The 20,550-nt window shown below is 37.1% G+C and overlaps 1 protein-coding gene across 5 annotated transcripts in view; it reads right to left on the bottom strand.

The window, feature by feature from the left end:
• Positions 1 to 20,550, bottom strand: part of DNM3 (dynamin 3) — a 585,714-nt gene that overhangs the window by 483,517 nt on the left and 81,647 nt on the right. The window lies entirely within an intron of this gene.

The following is a 20,550-nucleotide window of genomic DNA, read 5'->3' as shown; positions in this document are numbered from 1 at the left end:
CAGATTAGGGTACTTTGAATAATTCTGATCACCTATAAATGTCTAACTCAAGTTCACAGTTACTTTAATTTCCAACTTTTCGATGCATCACATGTCTACAGAATACTAGGCCCAACCTACAAAAGAAGCATTTGCAAAGTAATAAAAAAAAGAAGTAGAGGGGAAAGGCCTCTGCCATTGAATAGTAATCCATGTGCATTATTATAATAACCTCACTAGAATATGACACTCATCCATTTAGCTGGAATTAATAAAATTTTGCATTAAATTATTGTGTACTGTCAATTCACTTTTATTTTCAGAGCATCAGCATTTATAAAAGCATTTGATGCAGAAATGAATCCTTACACTTTTTGGTAATTAAAACATTCAATACTCAGTCCAGCTTCAAGATCAATAATAGTATCATCAAATACTAACCATTATTAAAGGTAATAAAGTCTTATTAGATGTATCTTCTAAACATCCTAAAAATTTTCTCTAATAAAAGGTCACACATAGAATGTAGGATGAGGTAGAGCTAAATATTGTATATGTAGAAATTAACAGCAGAAAATAATATTGCAGTGTGAGTGTTGGTTGTTCTCATTCATGATAGATCGTAGTTTATTCTTTTCTTATTGAAGTATAGTTGATATACAATCTTACATTGGTTTCAAGTACACAGCACAGTGGTTCGACAGTTACCCATATTATTAATCCTCACCCTAACTCACCCTAGTGCAGATACTATCTGTCAACATAGGAAGATGTTATATAATCACTGGTTATGTTGGGAGTTTCTTTTTAAGGGAGCTTTTCAATAAATAAAGACTCAGTTTAAAATGGCATGTTAATACACACTAGATCGATAAAACTGTAGAAAAAAAGTATTTTGTAACTACATCTGCAATGCCACAAACATCAGTACTGATTCTGCGCTACCCAATACTTTGTAAACATACCTATACACAACTTTTAAACACTTTTGGAATGCCTCACAACTTTTAGGAGACCCACCTATAGGTGTGCAGCACCTGTACTCTTACTAAGCTCCAGGGGATTCTGATGCTCACCATGGTTGGAGTGATTACAGCTTCATGTTGGGATATATTACTCAAAAACTTAGTGGGTAACAATGGCATAGGACTTACTATGAGTTTTCTACGAAATTTTGCAGGACAGTTTCAACACATTTGGGATCTCAAAGAAGAGCAACTTAAACAACTGGTAAAAGCCAGTGAGAATGCTGTAGAACCCAAGCCTTTAGCTCCATGGATACTTGGAGAGTTACAGAGACAAGAGTAAGGAGAATTTCCCCTGCTATGACTAATTTATTTTGCAAGTGCTAGTGTAAATTCTGATAAAGGAAATCATAGTAAACAGCCCCTTAACCAAGTTAATGGCTTTACTCCTTAAGTCCGAGGCTGTTTCATCTGGCATGTAATTTGTATGTGACTGAAATAGAGAATAGTTATATTACAGGCTTGCTTTTCCTCTAAAAAAATGCCACCTGAAATAAATAATATTATTTATTCATCCAAAAATTTTTCACTGAGGAATTAAGAAGTGCTAGATAGATGCTGTGGGCCCAGCCCGCACTAGGTAGACACCAGGGGTTTAAAATTTCATGTGACGATGAAGACATGTATCTACAAAACTGTTACAGGAGGGAGAAGATAAACTACATTAGTTTCAGAAAAGAGAGATTGATACTCTTGTTTTAAAATATCTGAATGTATATAATTAAGTACACTTTTAATATTCCCCAGAAACTGTATTAGAATTTTTGCTAGTTTTGATGGTTTCAATAATCACTTAAACTGTAATAAAAACAAGGAGAGCATCTACTCTGTGCCTAGAACCAAAAAGGAAGAAGTTAATTTGAGTATAAAAATGGAGAAGAAAACAAAACAAAAAAAACTCCAGGGCAAAGAGCTGGAGGGAATCTGCTAGAGCTGTTAGGACCATGATGAGGTTGTAGGATGTATACATGCTGAAGAGAAATATTCAGGTTTAAAAGCCTGAATAAAGCCATTTAATAAAAATATATACATTTATTCTTAAAAAAAATAATATAGAAGAAGGAAGGAGAGAGGGATGGAAGGAAAAAAGAAGAAAGGAGGTCTAGTTACTTACTTAATACCTTCATGCCAAGGACCTATTTCATCTCATGCCTATGACCATATATTTATAATGAAGATTTAGTAACAATCCCTTTGAACATTATTAGAGCAAAACAGAATGTATTAAACATTTTAAATAGCAAATAAGTATCATGTTTGGCTGCAAAGTAAGTCCATAGATACATCTAATGTTTCTCTCTTTTGTATTAAGCAAAGAGAACTTTGCATTAAGAGTTCAACAATTGAGTGGGTGATAATGGCATAGGGAATGTTATGAGTTTTGCAGGAAATTTAGTACACAACCCCCTTTTTGCTAACTCATACCCACTGGCCCCCTTCATGGCTCTCACAGTCCTACCTCTACAGCACACATTCTCACCAATAGTCAAAGATTTGGTAACCAAATCCTGCTATTTCAAGTCTCTCTTAACTTCACAAAGTATCTGAGTGCAACAAAGCACTAAGAGAGAAATTTCTCTCTTGTGAAGAGTGGCTTATATGATATCCTGAAGATTCATGTCATGCTGATGATCCAGCAGCATGAAGAACACATGCCCAGCACACTCATGCTATGAGAGCTCAGGGGATGAGCCCTCAGAAGAAACAGAGAACCTTGCTTTGAGTCCCAACTCTGCCACTGAGTGGGCAAAATTCCCTCGAAATCCGTTTCTTTTGCCACTAAAGTGAGATAATCCCATGGATCAAATGAAATGTAAAATAGGGCAACTTTTAAAAATTGAAATACAGTTGATATAGTACATTGGTTTCAGGTATACAACATAGTGATCTGACAATTATATATATTACTAAATATTCACCATGATTAGTTACCATCTGTCAACATACAAAGATATTACAGCATTATTTACTATATTCCTTATGCTGTACTTTCATCCCTGTAACTAATTTATTTTATAATTAATTAAAGTTTGCACCTCTTCATCCCCCTCACCTATTTCACCTTACCTGCTCCCCAGCAACCTCCAATCTGTCCTCTATGAGTTTGTTTTGTTTGTTTGTTCACTTGTTTTATTTTTCATATTCCACACATAAGTAAAATAGTGCAGTATGTGTCTTTCTCTGTCTGACTACCCTTTAGATTCATCCATGTTGTCACAAATGTAAAGATTTCCTTCCTTTTTAAAGCTAAGTAATATTCCATTGCATATATGTACCACTTCTTTTTTATTTATTCATCTATCGATGGAGATTAGGTTGATACCATATACTGGCTATTGCAAATAATGCTAAAATAAACAGAGGAGTGCATATATCTTTTTGAATTCATTTTTCAGTTTGCTTTCTTCAGTAAAACTCCCAGAAGTGGAATTACTAGGTAGTGTTTTTATAAATTTCTGTTTTTAATTTTCTGAGAACCCTCCATACTGCTTTCCATAGTGGCTGCATCAATTCACATTCCCACCAACAGTGTATGAGAGTTCCCTTTTCTTCACATCCTCAAACATACAGCAACTTTTTAAAACAACCACCACCACAGAAAACGTAGTACATTATTATTGCTGCAATATAGTCACAGTATGTTTTCTCTGATATTGTAGCATTCTCTCATTTTAAAAAGGTGTCTACACACAATATTTTAATATTTTATGAATGGAATTTGAAGATGAAGAGGTACAGACCCCACCTGAACTGTCCCCTTGGTGTTGACCAGTTGCTCTAGTTTAGACAGCTCAGTTCCTTATTCCCACCTCCATCGACAGGGAACCAAGACACTGGTACAAACAATCATGAATAATTCATTAGTCACTGAGTGCAACCAATGGTTTGAATTTTATTTTTTTTCTTGCAATAGATGGTTGGGTTCTCCTATAAGAACATCTTATGGGAAAATTACTTTGCTAAATTAATGCAGAAAAAAATAATGACTGTGCCTTTATCACTACTGTGGATTTAAATTATACCTTTGTCATTTGATTGATTGGATATTCAAGGTAAAAAGTGACAAGAGTCATTTGAAAACTAAGCATTACTGAACTGACCCCATTCTATTGTCTGACTGCCTTTTTCATGGTTGGACTATACAGATTTTTAAGACAGAAGGAGTGTTCCCCTCTCTGTGCCATATGGCAGCTGCAATTCAAATGCCTTTCTTCTCTCTCAGCCTGCTTTAACAAAGCATTAATCTGTGTACTCTTAACAGCTGGTCTTCAGGCAGTAAGTCAGTACTCTTTCATGGTTTCCTGACTCCTGCACAAAAAGTAGAGACTAATTCCCATGCTATAGTCTAAGAGCCATCTTGATAATATTTCTTATTGGCTCTCCCAGAAACTTGGTTTCCAAGAGATACTGTTGCTCCACTAGGAAATGATTGACCTTTGGACACCTAAAAAAGGAGTGCACACTTGCTGCATCAACAAAGCTAAAAGGAATTTTCCCTCTTAACAGCAAATAAAGTAACTACAGAGATGTTTTTCTTCAACACAGATGGAAACAAGCATTAACCAGATGATCTGTTCATAGATGTTTAACATCATCTGTTCATAGATGTTTAACATCATCTGCCCTTGACTGAGGATAAGAAACATAATTCATACTCTCCAAGAACTTAGTTCATGTAGGATTCATCCAAAGATAAAGAAGTTTAATCTTAGAGGAGAATGAATGCAAATGATTACAATAAGCATGACAGGCACTATGGTTAAGCTCCATGCAAGGTGAAGTACTGACACAGAGCAGGGGATAATCTCTTCTGCTTGCAGGACTAGCCAGAAACCATTCCAGAGAGACATGAGGCAGGAGGCATTGCACAGAGGATCAGGATGTGCAAAAACATGGAAGACCAAAGTAACACAGAACACTAAGAAACTGTAAATACTAAAGGAATACTCTTATCCACTACAGAGTGCTGTGGAGCAAAGGCTGGAGAATGAGACAGAAGCAGACCCTGGAAGCCCTCACCTGCATTTTTTTCTTCCTGTGAGATTAGGAAGGCACTAAAAAAGGTTTTAATGATCATATTTTCATTTCAGAGAACTCACTGGGGAACTATACAGAGAATGTCAAAAAGGGGAAAGACAAGGGGAGGGAGAGTAGTCACTAGCCAGTCTAGGTCACTGAAGAAGAAGAAGATGGTGAAGATTAATTCTAAATTAACAGGAATGGTAGATATGGGAAGATGACAGCAGAGAGAGTGGAAAATTGACAGAACTTAATGATCACCTTGATGTGGAATGAAGTGACATGAAGGAGTTAGGATAAATCTCACATTTCTGATTTGGGAAGCTGGTTGAATAGTGGTGCCATTATCCAGAATAGGGAATATAAAAAGATCTAGTTATAGCTGATATTTATGCAGTGTTTTCCACATACCAGGCACCATTCTTATTTGATACTCTTAACAACACTATGAGGTAGGTACTCTTGTTATTCTCACAGATAAGGAAACTGAGGCACAGAGAGGTCACATAACTTTCTCAGGACCACAAAGCTCCTAAGTGACAGGTCTGGGACTCATACCTAGACAGTCCAACTCTAGCGTCTGTACTAATGTGACCATTAGACTATGCTATATTGTGAAAGAAATGGCTGAAGAAGATGAGGAAATATATTTGGATGGATATGTTGCTCTTTAGCAGCCTAAAAAATATATAGATGGAGCAAATAGTTAAACTAAGCAGTTGAAACTCAGGACAAAAGTCCTGTCTGGAAATAATAATTTGACAATCATCAATGGAGCAGGTAGGTGAAGCCATGAGAACAGATGAGTAGGAATGGGGTGGAGAAGAATGATAATCATGGATTCTGGAAAATACCAACACTTAATGGGATTGAAAGGGGCACCTAAAACATAAGTCAAATGCTCAAAGGCATAAATGTCCCCAGAGTCACACTAGCCTCTTAAACATCTCCACTTAGATATCTCAAACTCAATCTCTACAACTTAATTCATTATTATATATACAACAGGTTTCTCCTCCTTCATTCTCCATCATGATCCATATCATCTGTATGCACACAGTCAGCCAAGCCAAGTATGAGGGAATCATCCATCCTCCAGCTTCCTCTGTGCTCATGCTCAGAATTGATCATTATGTCCTGCTGATTCTACTTTCTTAATATCCCTAAATGCATACTTCTTTCTCTATTTCAGTCATCACTCCAGGCACCAACTCTCACTAATCTCCCAGTTAATTCCACTGCATCTTTTTGAGCACCCTTCATTCCAACCAACAGCAGCATAAGTGCCATCACATTATTTCCTGACTGTAAATCATTTAATGGCTCCCCATTGTCTTTATCATGAAATTCAAACCACAAACAAAGCAGAAAAAAAAGCCGTGCCCTCTACTCAAACTTTCTGTGTGTCACTATGCCCTCAGGCTCAGTGCCTTGGCACACACCACACTCTCCCATCATTCGGTGCCCTCCCTCAACTTCTCCCTCTAGCCAACTCCTACATAATCTTTCACACTCAGGTCCATGTCATCTTTTTGGAGAAGCCTTCTTTGACATTCCTCTTACATGCCTCTATCTAAGTTCTCAATACACACTTGTCATGTCGGTCTATTTACATGTCTGCTCCCTGTATTGTATTCCTCCCTGTGTCTACTTCAGTGCCTAAGTATTAAATATTTTTAATACTTTCTATCTACCCTTTCAAGAAGATTTCTCATTGCCCACATACTCATAATGTGAAGGGAAATACGCCCATATCTGATTCCTCATCTGGCAGAAAACTAAGTCACATTTTACATGGTCAGAAAGAACAGGTACGATAATTTTCAATTTACCAATAATTTTCTGATGTCACTTAAATTAAAATTTTTTATTATGAATGTCTAGGGTCCAACAGCATTCACCAAAGTAAAAAAAATACAGAACATCATGTGGGCCAATATTACTGACTATCTAACGATAGAGAGTAGAACTGGGAGGAGACATTTTTTAAACCCAGAGCCAATATACTTTTAAAAAGAGAAATCTCTTCTAAAAAATTATCTTAAAAGTATAATTTCTTGTGCTCCAAAATAATTCATGTAGGATTACTATCTCAGTCCTTCAAAATGATAACCCAATTAAAGATCTGGGGCAGAGAGAAAGAGGTAAAGGAGAGAGAGAAAGAAACAGAGACAAGTCATTGCCAAATACTGTCCACCTCCTACCCCAAGAAGTAGTGAGGTCATATATTCTACACACAAAACACAAGGGCGCTGTTAAAATGGCTTTGTGCTTCCATGCCAGAATTCTGGAGCTTTGCCAATCATTACAATGCCACTTTAATTGCCAAAGGAAGTAATTATGCCAAAATCCACAGATTTAGTTGGAAATTTTCCACTGAAGTTTCTTTTCCCCTAAATTCTTAGCACAGTAAGAATGTTACCACTTAGCAGATTTGTAAAAGATCACATTTTCCTGCTATCAGTTACTCTATGATTTGAGGTATTCCATAAATACCACCATCATTTTGCTTGAAAAACATAGCTACAAATCCAGTTGCAGGGAACACTCTGCTTTAATTTTTTTTTACTACATCTAAGAAATGTTAATATTTACCTTTCATTAATAAAACTCAAATTTTCTAAGCAATATGCTTTCATGAAATCTAATTAATCAATAATTAATGGTTTCCATTACAACATTCAAAATGCAGAATTTTCTGAGTCATAGGTCTATAAACCAAGTGAAGAAGCCAGTTCTCAATATTTTACCATGTGTTTTACCCACCAGGAAACACTCTCAAAAAATTAATGCTTTCATATTTAATCCACTTCACTGAATTATATACAAAGTCAGTTTGTTCAAGAATTTAAAGCACCAGATTAATGAGTCCCAGTTTAAGTAGTGGCCTTTGTCACTCTCTTCCAAATTACAAATTATACATTACTCTGGGTAGCTGTCACATAAATGGATGACAAAAGGGACAACTAAAGAAAGTGCTAGTTGCCTGCCCAATTTCCATCTCCCCTTTTCTTATTAATAGAATACCAATTTCACTGAGAATGGCAACATGCCCAACTTTAATAGGTAAATAAACAGATAACTAACTAAATAAACGTACACAGTCTCCCTGGCAAATGGGAAGTTCACATCACAAAGTTTTAGTCAATAAAATATAATTAGGTGCGAGCCAAGATGGCGGCATGAGTAGAGCAGTGGAAATCTCCTCCCAAAACCATATACATCTTTGAAAATACAACAAATACAACTAGCCCTAAGAGAGAGACCAGAAGATACAGGACAACATCCAGGCTACATCTACACCTGCGAGAACGCAGTGCCTCATGAAGGGGGTAAGATACAAGCTGCAGACTGGCAGGACCCAAGCGCCCCTCACCCCAGTGCCCAGCGGGAGGAGAGGAGTCAGAGCGGAGAGGGAGAGGGAGCCCAGGACTGCTAAATACCCAGCCCTAGCCATCCGCACAGGGAGTGTAGACACACAGTGCATGGGGTGCTGGATACTAGGGAAAGGGGACAGTAAAATCTGCAAGCCAGTCCCCGCAGCCAGCGTCCCTGAGACAAAGAAAAGCAAGTGCTTTCTGAAAGTCTTAAAGGGACAGGGACCCGACAACTGGACGGAAGCATCCCAGGACACTTAGCCGAGCAGCTGGGAATCCCGGGAAACTTTGGGCGCCCCAAACCCCTGGTCGGCAGCACAGCTTGGAGGCCCCTCATGGGGATAAAGAGCCTCCCGCCCATTCCCCCTCCAGTGCTGCTCTGCCATAGCGGAGCAGCAGCCTGAGGCTGGCCGTGCCCACAGCAGCCAGGCAGAGCTTCTTTCACAGCAGCCAGGCAAGAATCAGAGATCCCATTTGAGGGCAGCTCCCCAGCACAAGCCGCTATGGGTCTCCATTCTCCCAGGAGAGGAAGGCCACAAACCAGCAAGAAGGGATGGTCTCCCAGCCAACACATGCGCCAGCTCCCCACAACAACCTCTATTACCATGAAAAGGTGGAAGAATTTGATCCAGACCAAAATAACAGAGGCAACCTCTGAGAAGGAGCTTGGAGAGATAGACCTAACCAATCTTCCTGTAAAAGAATTCAAAATAAAGTCATAACCATGCTGAGGGAGATGCAGAGAAAAATACAAGAGCTAACAGGCAAAGTAGGGAGGGAGAATACAGAAATAAAACATATTTGGAAGGATTTATAAGCAGAATAGATGAGACACAAGAGGCCGTTGATGGAACAGAAACCAGAGAACAGGAACGCATAGAAGCTGACGCAGAGAGAAATAAAAGGATCTCCAGGAATGAAACAATATTAAGAGAACGGTGTGACCAATCCAAAAGGAACAATATCTGTATTATAGGGGTACCAGAAGAAGAAGAGAGAAAAACAGGGACAGAAAGTGTATTTGAAGAAATAATTGCTGAAAACTTCCCCAAACTGAGGGAGGAAATAATAGCTCAGACCACAGAAGTACACAGAACTCCCAAAAGAAAGGACCCAAGGAGGATAACACCAAGACACATAATAACTAAAATGGCAAAGATCAAAGACAAGGAAAGAGTTTTAAAGGCAAACAGAGAGAGGAAAAAGGTCACCTAAAAAGGAAAACCCAGCCGGCTATCATCAGACTTCTCAACAGAAACCTTACAGGCCAGAAGAGAATGGCATGATATATTTAATGCAATGAAACAGAAGGGCCTTGAACCAAGAATACTGTATCCAGCATGATTACCATTTAAATATGAGGGAGGGATTAAACAATTTCCAGACAAGCAAAAGTTGAGGGAATTTGCTTCCCACAAACCACTTCTACAGAGTAATTTAGAGGGACTGCTCCAGATGGGAGTACTCCTAAGGCTAAACAGATGACACCAGAGAAAATAAAATCACAGCAAAGAAAGCAGACTAACCAAATACTAACTAAAGGCAAAAAATAAATCAACTACTCACAAAAGCAGTCAAAGGAAACACAAAAGAGCACAGAATAAAACACCTAACATATAAAGAATGGAGGAGGAGGAATAAGAAGGGAGAGAAATAAAGAATCACCAGACAGTGTCTATAATAGCTCAATAAGCAAGTTAAGTTAGGCAGTAAGATACTCAAGATGCTAACCTTGAACGTTCGGTAACCAAGAATCTAAAGTCTGCAATAGTAATAAGTACATATCTTTCAATAATCACCCCAAATGTAAATGGACTGAATGGACCGATCAAAAGACACAGACTAACAGAATGGATAAATAAGCAAGACCCATCTTTATGCTGCTTATAAGAGACTCACCTCAAACCCAAAGACATGCACAGACTAAAAGTCAAGGGATGGAAAAAGATATTCCATGCAAAAAACAGGGAGAAAACAGCAGGTGTTGCAGTACTAGTATCAGACAAAATAGACTTCAAAACAAAGAAAGTAACAATAGATAAAGAAGGACATTACATAATGACAAAGGGCTCAGTCCAACAAGAAGATATAACAATTATAAATATATATGCACCCAACATAGGAGCACCAATATATGTGAAACAAATACTAACAGAACTAAAGGAGGAAATAGAATGCAGTGCATTCATTTTAAGGGACTTCAACACACCACTCACTTCAAAGGATAGATCTACCAGACAGAAAATAAGTAAGGACATAGAGGCACTGAACAACACAGTAGAACAGATGGACCAAATAGACATCTATAGAACTCTACAACCAAAAGCAGCAGGATACACATTCTTCTCAAGTGCACATGGAACATTCTCCACAATAGACCACATACTAGGCCACAAAAGCAGCCTCAGTAAATTCAAAAAGACTGAAATTCTTCCAACCAACTTATCAGACCAAAAAGGAATAAAACTAGAACTAAATTATACAAACAAAGCAAAAAGGCCCACAAACCCATGGAGGGTTAACAACATGCTCCTAAATAATCAATGGATCAATGACCAAATTAAAATAGAGATCAAGCAATATATGGAAACAAATGACAACAACAACACAAAGCCCCAACTTCTGTGGGACACAGCGAAAGCAGTCTTAAGAGAAAAGTATATAGCAATCCAGGCATATCTAAAGAAGGAAGAACAATCACAAATGAATAGTCTAATGTCAGAATTATCAAAACAGGAAAAAGAAGAAAAAATGAGGCCAAAGTCAGCAGAAGGAGGGGCTTAATAAAGATCAGAGAATAAATAAATAAAATTGAGAAGAATAAAACAATAGAAAAAAATCAATGAAACCAAGAGCTGGTTCTTTGAGAAAATAAACAAATAGATAAGCCTCCAGTCAGACTTATTAAGAGAAAAAGAGAATCAACACACATCAACAGAATCAGAAATGAGAAAGGAAAAATCATGACGGACCCCACAGAAATACAAAGAATTATTAGAGAATACTATGAAAACCTATATGCTAACAAGCTGGAAAACCTAGAAGAAATGGACAACTTCCTAGAAAAATACAACCTTCCAAGACTGACCAAGAAAGAAACACAGAATCTAAACAAACCAATTACCAGAAAAGAAATTGAAGCAGTAATCAAAAAAATACCCAGAAACAAAATCCCCGGCCCAGATGGATTTACCTCGGAATGTTATCAGACATACAGGAAAGACATAATGCCCATTCTCCTTAAAGTTTTCCAAAAAATAGAAGAGGAGGGGATACTCCCAAACTCATTCTATGAAGCCAACATCACCCTAATACCAAAACCAGGCAAAGACCCCACCAAAAAAGAAAACTACAGACCAATATCCCTGATGAACATAGATGCAAAAATACTCAACAAAATATTAGCAAACTGAATTCAAAAATACATCAAAAGGATCATACACCATGACCAAGTGGGATTCATCCCAGGGATGCAAGGACGGTACAACATTCGAAAATCCGTCAACATCATCCACCGCATAAACAAAAAGAAAGACAAAAACCACATGATCATCTCCATAGATGCTAACAAAGCATTTGACAAAATTCAACATCCATTCGTGATAAAAACTCTCAACAAAATGGGCATAGAGGGCAAGTACCTCAACATAATAAAGGAAATATATGATAAGCCCACAGCCAACATCATACTGAACAGCGAGAAGCTGAAAGCTTTTCCTCTGAGATCGGGAACAAGACAGGGATGCCCACTCTCCCCACTGTTATTCAACATACTACTGGAGGTCCTAGCAACAGCAATTAGACCAAACAAAGAAATACAAGGAATCCAAATTGGTAAAGAAGAAGTCAAACTGTCACTATTTGCAGATGACATGATTTGTACATAAAAAACCCTAAAGACTCCACTCCAAAACTACTAAAACTGATATCAGAATACAGCAAAGTTGCAGGATACAAAACTAACACACAGAAATCTGTGGCTTTCCTATACACTAACAATGAACTAATAGAAAGAGAAATCAGGAAAACAATTCCATTCACAATTGCATCAAAAAGAATAAAATACCTAGGAATAAACCTAACCAAGGAAGTGAAAGTCCTATACCCTGAAAACAATAAGGCACTCTTAAGAGAAATTAAAGAGGACACTAACAAATGGAAACTCATCCCATGCTCTTGGCTAGGAAGAATTAATATCACCAAAATGGCCATCCTGCCCAAAGCAATATACAGATTTGATGCAATCCCTATCAAATTACCAACAACATTCTTCAACGAACTGGAACAAATAGTTCAAAAATTCATATGGAAACACCAAAGATTCCGAATAGCCAAAGCAATCCTGAGAAGGAAGAATAAAGTGGGGGGGCTCTCACTCCCAAACTTCAAACTCTACTACAAAGCCACAGTGATCAAGACAATTTGGTACTGGCACAAGAACAGAGCCACAGACCAGTGGAACAGAATAGAGAGTCCCGATATTAACCCAAACATATATGGTCAATTAATATTCGATAAAGGAGCCATGGACATACACTGGGGAAATGACAGTCTCTTCAACAGATGATGCTGGCAAAACTGGACAGCTACATATAAGAGAATGAAACTGGATCACTGTCTAACCCCATACACAAAAGTAAATTTGAAATGTATCAAAGACCTGAATGTAAGTCATGAAACCATAAAACTCTTAGAAAAAATCATAGGCAAAATTCTCTTGGACATGAACATGACTCCCTGGGCAAGGGAAACAAAAGCTAAAATGAACAAGTGGGACTATATCAAGCTGAAAAGCTTCTGTACAGCAAAGGACACCATCAATAGAACAAAAAGGTACTCTACAGTATGGGAGAATATATTCATAAATGACAGATCCAATAAAGGGTTGACATCCAAAATATATAAAGAGCTCATTCACCTCAACAAACAAAAAGCAAATAATACAATTAAAAAATGGGCAGAGGAGCTGAATAGACAGTTCTCCAAAGAAGAAATTCAGATGGCCAACAGACACATGAAAAGATGCTCCACATTACTAGTCATCAGAGAAATGCAAATTAAAACCACAATGAGATATCACCTCACACCAGTAAGGATCGCCACCATCCAAAAGAAAAACAACAACAATGTTGGCGAGGTTGTGGAGAAAGGGGAACCCTCCTACACTGCTGGTGGGAATGTAAATTAGTTCAACCATTGTGGAAAGCAGTATGGAGGTTCCTCAAAAAGCTCAAAATAGACATACCATTTGACCCAGGAATTCCACTTCTAGGAATTTACCCTAAGAATGCAGCAGCCCAGTTTGAAAAAGACAGATGCACCCCTATGTTTATCGCAGCACTACTTACAATAGCCAAGAAATGGAAGCAACCTAAGTCTCCATCAGTAGATGAATGGATAAAGAAGATGTGGTACATATACACAATGGAATATTATTCAGCCATAAGAAGAAAACAAATCCTAAAATTTGCAACAACATGGATGGTGCTAGAGGGTATTATGCTCAGTGAAATAAGCCAGGCAGAGAAAGACAAGTATCAAATGATTTCACTCATATGTGGAGTATAAGAACAAAGAAAAACTGAAGGAACAAAACAACAGCAGAATCACAGAACCCAAGAATGGACTAACAGTTACCAAAGAGAAAGGGACTAGGGAGGATGGGTGGGAAGGGAGGGATAAGGGAGGGGAAAAAGAAAGGGGGCATTACAATTATGTGAGGGGGGCATGGGGAGGGCTGTGCAACACACAGAAGACAAGCAGTGATTCTACAGCATCTTGCTATGCTGATGGAGAGTGACTGTAATGGGGTGGGGGGGACTTGGTGAAGGGGGGAGCCTAGTAAACATAATGTTCTTCATGTAATTGTAGATTAATGATAACAAATATATATAATTAGGGTTTGCTGAGTGACATCAAGGATAGTTTCTTTAGAAGCGTCTCTTTTAGGTGCTATGTACATTTTGCCCTTTTCTCTTCTTTCTTCCCCTTGTCAATTAACTATACATGACAGCAGAGTGCAGCAACCTTCTTAAACCAACGGACCTTGAAAATGGAAGCTATGGATAAGGATGGCACAGCAAAAAAAGAGTCTAGGATAGTGATGGCACTATGAGTCACTGGGCCAGCCTTGTACTGCCTAACAAAGAAAGTGAGATAGAAAGAAAGAGAGAGAAGCTGTTCTTTAGAACAGTGTTTCTTAACATTCTTTTTCATTATTGTTCCCCTAAAGTGTCTTACTAGGCATTTTTCATTAAATTTCTCCCCATCAAATTTAATGCCACAGATACATTGCATATCAGTATATTTACTGTACATGTATCTGTGCTTTATACATAAAAGGAGTAAGAATTTTTCCCCCCAAGAATATATTTTTGCCTTCTTTGGAGCAATCTCGTTCCCATTGTGAATAGTGCTGCAGATCATAAGAGAACTCAGGATAGTAAACATCTATCCTGTCAGTCATCCTTTGCTTCAGGGTTTCTAAAAGAGAAAGTATACAAAGGATAAGGTCAGTCATCTCTTGCTGCAGGGTTTCTAAAAGAGATAGTATACAAAGGATAAGGTCAGATGGCTTTTACTTCAAACTACTATACATGCCCTTGTGAACCCTGGAAACTTTGGCTGGACCATAGGGAACCCTCATTTGGCCTATTTAGGAGACAGGCTTAAGGTCTAGTACCAAAGAGGCTGAAAGGCCTACCTTGCCCCATTTCCATGAAGCCTATACATTAATCTCAGACCTTTTGTACTTTGCAGTACAGTGGCTGGAAAGGCCTGAGGGTAGATGACCATACCCAGTGGGAAGCAGCAAGGACAAGAGAACACTTAACCAATGACTAGGGCAGGACTGGTCTGGGCGGCCCACTTCAACTCTCCCATACGACTTGATTTGGAGGAACATGCCCCCTCCAACTACTGTCCTTGGTCCTGAATATCTATTAACCTACTCTTTGCAGAGGGTTGGAAGGAAATAGTATGGATAAGAGTTAAAGTAAGTTTTCCTAGTCAATGCCAAGCTCATCTGTTTTCACTTTTTCTAAGACATGGAAGAAAAATTAGGTATTTAATTGGAAACCAAAAAAGTATAAGTCAGTTTCTCCATTAAAACAGAACAGAGAGCCATAGCCACACTGTTTACTTAAAAAGAATGGGAGTCTGATTTTCCAATTACCAAGGAGGCATTTAAGTGATTCTTGGATCAGGTTCCTCCCTAACACTGTAGGAGCCTCATCCATTACTCCTCCAGGCAAACCTTTCATTCTTGGAATATCTGGCTCCCAAATGACTTCACACTAATTTCAGGCCTCTTGTGTGGAGTCAGTCCTCTACCAAGAAAGACCTTCCCCAACCCACCTTCCTTTACCCATCTTACATTTAAAAAGAGAATGTTGGCACAGCCTCATTGGGGATGCATTTCTTGATATGCCAGCATATTTGGATGTTCCTCCTCCTTATTCCAAGGTACCATTATCCCCATCATATCCTCTTCCCTAGGCAAGCTCCCTTAAGACAAGGGACCTCATTTCTATGAGGCCAGTGTTTGGCACAGCAACTGGCACAGAGGAGTGCTCAAAGGTGACCTAGTAAAGAAATAATGTCAGCATTCTAGGAATTAAAACTATGAATTTATTAGGAAGATGAATTTTAAAGATTGATTTAAAAAAATAAGTATGCAAACATTCATAAAGATATGGGTATCATGTATGTGGTCTATTATTTTATTTTCCTAATCGAGTGTTTTTTTCTTGTCTATTTAATTGATTTTTTTCTGTAATCCTATACCATTGTTATGGATAAATCTTAAAGATCAAGGGAAAAAGGAGGAAGGAAAAGCACTCAATATCTAACAGATTTTATACGTATACATGCATATATTTTTTGAGTACACCCACTGGACTGTATTATCCATTTGTATATGTCAAGAATAATATATAAACTACATGTCCAACAACAATCAGTAACCTGATAATATGTGACAAAGGTGACAATTTTGTTTATAGTCCAAAATTTACAATCAGTTATGCTAAACTGACTGGTGGTTTCCTTCTTCATTTAGAGTAGATAGCACCTTAAAGTACGATTTACCTCAGCAGCAAATCATGTAGCAGTCTTTCTCCTAAAACCCAGCAGCAGGCTTTATAAACAAGCACAGAAGCTTCTGAAAATTTATGAAGCCCAAAGGAGAACAGACCATTATGTTGAAAATAAAACAATCAAGAATGGTAGGATCTACTAATAAACCAATGGCCATGAGTGTTTAAGATAGTATTTAACATGTCAAAGAGAAAAGAGGTATTAATGGAGTAACTCTATAAAGAAATTATTTTGAATTATTCTGAATTTTTCTATCTTTCCTGGAGTTTTATTAGATAAATAAATAAAAATTATTTATTTCTGTGAAATGCTTTTAAATACTTTTTTCTAAGGCAGTGTATGGTACGGTGGTTAATACAGATTGTAGCTCTAAAACGCCTGTGTCTGAATTCAGGATCCGTTACTTGTTGGCTCAGTTTCTTCGTCTATAAATCTCCTCATCTGTAAATTTGTACAAGGGGAAAGGAATAGTACAATCCTTTATCTTTTGGTGACCAGGTGTGATAGGCAACTCCAATTTTTTCTGATTTGAGAAAGGTAAAATGATGCATGACACTTATACTGTGTAATGTAATCTGAAGCAGTGCCCTGGAATCAAAGGCACAATGTTTCTGTAGCAAACAAATGACTAGTCACACTAACAGAGATAAAGACAAATTATGAATAACCTCATGTCCCTCAGGTCAAGTTTGTGAATAAATGAGTTTAGTTCAACAGAAGTTTTGCCAAATGAGTTACAAAAATAATATTTGGTTTTCAGAGCATTTTGCATTTTGAAATCATAGACAAGAAGACTGAAGTACTTATAGTAATACCTAGCACATAGTAAATGATCAAAAAGTGTTAGCTGTCATCATATCACCATCATCACCATCATTATCATTATTTTTAGAAGAAATAGTAGTTAAGTTATCCTGAAATTTACTTCATAATTAATTATCCAAATTGGTTTCCAAAGGTAATATATCTCCATAGCAACAAGGAACAATTATCTCTTGCTCAGCATGTGCCTAAGCATGTGGCTTTAGGGTAAGTCAGATCCAGTTTTTCATACTGTATCTAGAGTTTTGAATATTGTGATATATCAAAATAAACACCTACAACTTTAACCTTTTTATCTGCTTCTTAGAAAGCTATCAGCTACTTAAAGGCTTCATTCTCCAAGAGTTCTCACTACTATTCTGCCTTCCTGCAGAAAGGTTAATGCAAAACATGGGAGGAAATCTTAAACCAACAAAAGAATCAACACACATTCCAATCACAGTGTGTTCAGTTCAAATACAGAATGACATGAGCCCCCTGGCATCTAGAATATTCCACAAGTGTGGCAAGTATTATTTCTAACCACTTAAAAGCACCAGTGAAAAGAGCTCAAATACTTAGAAAAGAAAAGACTGCCATTCTCATGAGGAGAGGCATTTATTAGCCATTAATGGCCCTCTTTCATTGCCTTTCCATTGACGCATCTCTAATTGTTCCAATTATAATTTCAAGTAACAAAACCAATAATGGCAAAAGCCTGTAGTTCAGTGTGTGTGTTGTGAAAAGAGGTTTTTAACAGCACAAATCACACATAAAAGTATATGACAACATGAGACCTGGGCAAGCAATATTAAAATAAAGAGAGAAAGAGTGGTATAGAAAGAGCACTGGCCAAGAAACCAGCTTAGGTTCCAGCTGTGATCTCAACATGTCATTTAATCTATAAGAGACTTCATTTCTATATCTTTAAAATGTGAGGACTGAGCTAATGCCTTCCAAAATGCCTTTGCCACTTTCAATATTCTATCAGTCTCTGGTGCTACAAGTAAATCAAGATATATAAAATATAATCCCACCCCTGACATTTTAAGTAATCTTAAAGCTTCCTGTTTTCACTTCCATAACTGGGGATATTAATGTCCAGGTTAAGTCCAGTGAAACCAAACACAATCTCTTCTATTTCCTACCAGTTACCATGCATAGCACATAAGCAGCTGCTCACAAATATTAGTTAAAGGGAAGAAAAACAGGGAGGAAGGCAGAAAAGCAAGAAGGCAGGAAGAAAAGAAGGAAGGGGCTGAGTAATTTCATATGGTTAGAGATTTGCATATAAGAGGACAGTGCTGAAAAACAGCTTGGACTGGGGGTTTTCTTACTTTCAAGAATGATATTAGGAAATTTCAAATTTAGAGATACTATATTAGAAAATATTACAGAGATAATATCCATTAAATATTTTCTGTTCTCAAAATTAACATGCTAAAAAATTTAAATGTGTGATAGATTATACAAGGTTATGTATTAATTATTGTGATACTTTAAATAATGTAGCATACTGTTTTCATTATTGAATATTTTTACTCATTATTGAATATATTTCCTCAAAACAAACACCAACCAACTGAAAATGAAAATACTGAGATTTAGAGTGAGGAAAGAAAAGACAGAAATCTCTTGATTCACTGAATGGAAAGCGGCATTTCAAACACAACAGTTCTAACATTAGCAAGCAATAGTAACAAAATAGAAGCATTTTAAATTACTGAATTACACATTTATGTGGCTAAAACCATATTAATTTTATTAATCTGAAGGTGAATATTGTAAACATTCACTGAGATAAAATTCAGAAAGCACAAAGTACAAAGGAGAAATCAACAATAAAGTCATTTTTAAAGTTACAGTATGTGCTACCCTCCGTTCTATGACATTTCTTAAAAATTAGCCACATTTTTCATCTCGCTTCTTTCAATTAGAACTTCTCTTCATGGATCACCCCATTTTTACCCCAGTTCAACCCTTAAAAGGCTTCCTTAACATGACTGTTGCAGAAAACTCTCACTCAAATCACAGAAAACTATAAGTGGTTCTTAACCAATAACAGTACTTTTTTACATCCAATGCCTGACAAACACCTGACAGCCTGCGCCTCCAGTAGCTAAGTCAATCACCAAAATATGTTGCTTCTGGCACAGTGACTCTGTCTCAGGCTCATCAAACATTCAGCAAATAAACTTCTGTGTCAAAGTCAGTGGCAAACATTCACATTCACTGAATCAACTTTTAGTAAAATAATGAGAGATTTAAGTCTTTGATCAGTAATTTTTTTTAAATAGCCTCTCCTTCTTAACAAAGATTATCACTCCTGAACACATTTCCACAGAGTCAACAACATTCCAGGTCATCACTTTGATTTTAAGCCATTGTCCAGATTTCAGACTCTTGCTTATACAAGACAAAAATATTTCTCGTGTCAGGAATTTTGGATCTAGAAGATTTCAAGGCTTGTCCTTCCTGAATGTCAACAGGGCTACCACAATTCAATAATGAGCGTTTTTACTTTCATCTTACAGAAGTCTGATGTTGTTCACTAGCAGTTTTCAAAAGATTATTAAACCTCATTTCTTTTAACTAATAAAAGAAATCTCAAGGCCTTGCAGATTTGATTTTTAATAATTCATATTATAGGTTACTACTTTAATTAAAGATATTAAATAGGAAGAATGTGATATCAGAATAAAGAAGATGAATATTACTACTTAAAAGCTAAAGTTAATGGGTTCTCCAGGGTCAGAATACAAGATATAGCTTGGGATAGGGTTGTTCTATTCTTGAAAATGCCTGACTACTTATTAACCTTTTCATGATTCCCATAGCGCAATACAGATTGAAATGTTTTTTAAATGTGCTATGGAAGGAGGGGGAGGGCGGGAGGAAAATATATGCAATGGAAAATATAAACTTGAACTGATAATATGAAAATTCCTTTACATTTTCTTCACCCATTACCAGGTTTTCTATACCATCTACACATCACAGCTGGCTGTCAGCAATTTATGTAAGAAGCACTAGCTCTCAGATATCCTAAAAAACAAATAATAATAGAGTGAGAGAGACCCTTTGAAAATGGCCCCAGCTAGCACTTTAATTGCCAACATTTAATTTTAATGGAAAACTATAAAATATTGTTCATACTATCTTGTTGGTATTCTTAACACCCAGTATGCCAAGTATTTAAACATTCTTGATAGTCTTCACTTGAAATATCAATTATTGTAATATGCTAAAAC

This window comes from Manis pentadactyla, chromosome 9, assembly GCF_030020395.1.
Source record: "Manis pentadactyla isolate mManPen7 chromosome 9, mManPen7.hap1, whole genome shotgun sequence".
Classification (NCBI taxonomy): Eukaryota; Metazoa; Chordata; class Mammalia; order Pholidota; family Manidae; genus Manis; species Manis pentadactyla.
The sequence above is the reverse complement of the archived record's forward strand: the minus strand, read 5'-3'. Positions and strand labels throughout refer to the sequence as shown.